General features: G+C 47.3%; 1 non-coding gene across 1 annotated transcript; it reads right to left on the bottom strand.

The window, feature by feature from the left end:
• Window positions 1-1774: 1774 nt before the first annotated feature.
• LOC120701705 lies at window positions 1775-1883 on the bottom strand. Its single transcript, XR_005686261.1, has one exon. It is a non-coding gene; the product is annotated as a small nucleolar RNA R71 (small nucleolar RNA).
• Between the last annotated feature and the right edge of the window lie 1741 nt (window positions 1884-3624).

Below are 3624 nucleotides of genomic sequence, written 5' to 3'. Positions count from 1 at the left end.
TCCAGGTGCACTTCGAGGAGGAGTGGCTGCCAAGGCACCTGATCACCTTCCTTATGTGCGTTGGCGGGAAACCGACCTCTAGAGCTATAAATAGGCCTCTCCTCCACCCCCCTCAACACACACACACACACACACACTTCATTCCATTCTCTCCAAGAAGGCTCTCCTCTCTCTTGCTCTCTTAGCTAGGTAGTGGAGCTAAGCTAGTTCACTTTAGTGAGCAAGTCGTCCTCAGGGTCGTTGAGCAATCCTCGGCTCCTGGTATGACTTTGTATCCGATTTGTCAGAATTCTATTCATAATATAGAGTTTTGCCATGGTTACTTTACTATCTTGATAGTTTATCAATCCATGCTTAGTTTGTTCATAAGTGATGCTACGGTCTTGGTTAGGCCAGATGATCCGGGTACGGATAGAGGTCCATTGTGCTTTCGGGCTTGCTCTACTGTTTTACTCGTCCATCCGAAGGGTGGGAGACCTGGGGCACTAGAGTAGTGACTTCACACACGAGCGTGGCGCTCGGGTATGCGGGATCCTTTGGATATGACCATGCTCCACGGTGTGACTAGGGTAGACGGCAGGTGGTGACAGCCCTGTCCGTCCAGCATAACAGCGGTGTTGCGTTTAGCGTACTCCCCGACGTTCGAGTTCGGTGTAGGAGTTCATGCAAAGAGGTAACGGGACTGGATGTACTCCGGTGCGGGACCTTCTCCCCGCTATCCCATTTTCCTGGCACCTACAGTCCTAACCATGATCTAACATGACCCCAGCTTTGGATAGAAGCACTAGGACACCTAACGTAGCCTAAGCTCCAGCTGACTTGACGTAGGATAGAGTAGTTCTTTGTTTTATAGTTTCTCTCCTTTATTCCTTCCTCTTGGAGTGTGGATGTGTGCTATGTCGCATTACTCTTGCTTATTCTTTATCTGTACTTACCCCTGTTAGAGTATTGCCTATTGCTTGAGGCACAATGTCATGGTTAATGTTGAGTACAATACCTTTGCCGCTGCCGTCCTTTGGGACACAAATAAATAATGATACCCTTACTCTCCGGGTGAAATGCTACAAAGGTATACCCGTGCGCTTGCAGATCCATCTGTAATCGTATTGATTATACCACGAGAGTGGCACCCCTTGGGTGCAGTTGCTAGGATGGGTTCGGCGCCCTCATTTCTAGTGATTGCACTAAGGATTGCCAACAGGCATTTCTGGCGCTGTTGCTTAGGATTAATCATTCCTAGTGATTGCGCTAAGAAATGTCAAAAAGCATTTCTGGCGCCGTTGCCGGGGATGGCATGTGAACAAAGATGTTGTGCTGATATTAACTTAAACCTTGTACTCAGGATATATTCTTTATTCTTTCAGGCTAATGTCACTTTATGTCTTCTTTTATTTTTGATTTGAAAGAAGACAGGGGTAGTGTATGACCGGTTTCTCCCTGCCATAAAACTACACAGACAATCTAGAGAAGCTCGTGAGAAGGGCACGACCTTGCATCGTTCCTCCTCTCGCAGGCTAGCCCATCAACATGGTGCAGGCTAGCCCATTCTGTGGCAAGCCAAATGAGGACGCAAATGCACATTTGTAGAATTTTCTGGAGCTCTGCGACACCGTTGTCATACGGGGTGTCACCGCCGACGTTATCAAGCTTCGTCTGTTTCCCTTTTCCCTCCTGGGAAAGGCGAAATAGTGCTTTTATAAAGAAAAGGACATCGACACCTGGGCTAAATGCTCCAAGGCGTTCCTCGTAAAATTCTTCCTGCTGGGCAAAACAAATGCCCTGCGTGGGAGAATTTCAAGTTTCCAGCAGACAGGGATGGAATCCATCCCAGAAGCTTGGGAGAGGCTGTAGGAATACATCCTGGCCTGTCCTCATCATGGCATGGACGAGTGGCTCGTCCTGCAAAGCTTCTACAACGGGCTCACAATGACATCTCGAGCCAACATTGATGCTGCTGCTGGAGGAGCCTTCCTCGACCTGACTATTGCCAAAGCAAAAGAATTGGTCAAGAAGATAGTCTCCAATCAGGGGTGGAGCGATGAACGACTCCAACCCCGTACAAAAGGCATGCATACCGTCAAAGAGACGGATATGATTGCCGCGAAGCTAGACCTCCTAATCAAGAAGATGGAGGAAGGGAGCAAACAACCAATCCATGCTCCCGTTTACGCCATGGGTTCGCACTTCACGTGCGAAGTCTGCGGTAATGATGGACATTCGGGGAACGATTGCCCCGAAACCCGTGAAGACTGCGCATACCTCAACAACAACAACAACAACAACAATGGGTACCGTCCACCACAAGGAGGCTAGGGGTAGAACCAGCCACGTCCACCTTTTCAGGGAGGTAATAACTACAATCCTTCTTATAATTCGAATTTCAATTCAAACCAAACTCCCTTAAGAGAACTTGTTCTTGGCCAAGTTAAAATCAACGAAAATATAAATAAAAAGCTTTTGGCCAATGATAAATCCCTGGATAGTTTAAATGTTAAGCTTGAAGCTTTGTCTTCTACTCTTAAAAACCAGTTAAGTTTCAACAAAATGAAGAGATATAGACCGCTGTAGCATTTTACCCGGGAGTATACCGGGGTGTCATTTATATTTCCGCAGGGAAGGCGGTGAATAAAAAGATATAGACTAGTTGATAAACTTTATCTAGATTGGATAATCTCATGCATAAACAGGGGTAAGATATATAACATGGTAGGAGGTAGTGTGGCACACACACAAACTACCCTCTAGATAAATAAATAAAAGGAAACAAAAGATGCTTTAGGCCGGGAGCAAGGCAGAAGTTAGAGCTCGAGTCAACTGTGCTAGGCTAGCTATATCTATGCCATCTTATGGTTAGATTGTCAGAGATTAAACTACACAACAGGGAGACCACTATCGAAACAACGGGAGGATCCCGTACACCCCAGCGGCTTTATGCACCTCCTACACCCTATACCGTACGTGGAGGATTACTAGGGCTCGAACAAGGCTGTCACCACCTGCCGGCTACCTATACAAACCATGAGTATAGTTGACATCCAGCAACTCTTAGCTAATCTGGAACAGTTGATAGAGTTCTAAGACCGATATGTTAACCATCGCAAGCACAAAGCGATCATGCAATGCAAGCATTGAACAATAATACAACCTGGTCAAGAAGCATATATCTGATAACTCAGAATATACTTTAAGTAGATATCGGTAACCATAGTCTAATTCTATTACAAACAACCGAATATTACAAGAGAGAGCAAGAGATGAACCCATACCAGAACTCTCGAGCAACTCCAGCGACTCGAAGACTCCTAGACTTCTCCTAAACTTCACTAAGTCTAAAGACTATGCAAGAGGTGAGTGTTGTGAGGTGTGCGGGTGTGGGTGTGTTTGTGTTATTCTCTCCCCCCCCCCCTCCTCCCTTGTATTTATAGCAGGGAGCCACGGGGTGAGACCCTTGCAACCGACTTAAGGGACCTATGAGGAGGCGACACGTGGCTTGGTTGAGGCGGTGGGGCCCACGGGCCAGTTCGGCCGACCAGGCTGGTCGGCCAGCCTGTCCAAGGCTCCAACCGTCCCCAACTTCCTCTGGTGGGCTATCCTGGGCTGCCTTGTCTGGTCCACGCTGGTCTT

The sequence above is a fragment of the Panicum virgatum genome, chromosome 3K (genome assembly GCF_016808335.1).
Source record: "Panicum virgatum strain AP13 chromosome 3K, P.virgatum_v5, whole genome shotgun sequence".
In the NCBI taxonomy this organism is placed as follows: domain Eukaryota; kingdom Viridiplantae; phylum Streptophyta; class Magnoliopsida; order Poales; family Poaceae; genus Panicum; species Panicum virgatum.
The sequence above is the reverse complement of the archived record's forward strand: the minus strand, read 5'-3'. Positions and strand labels throughout refer to the sequence as shown.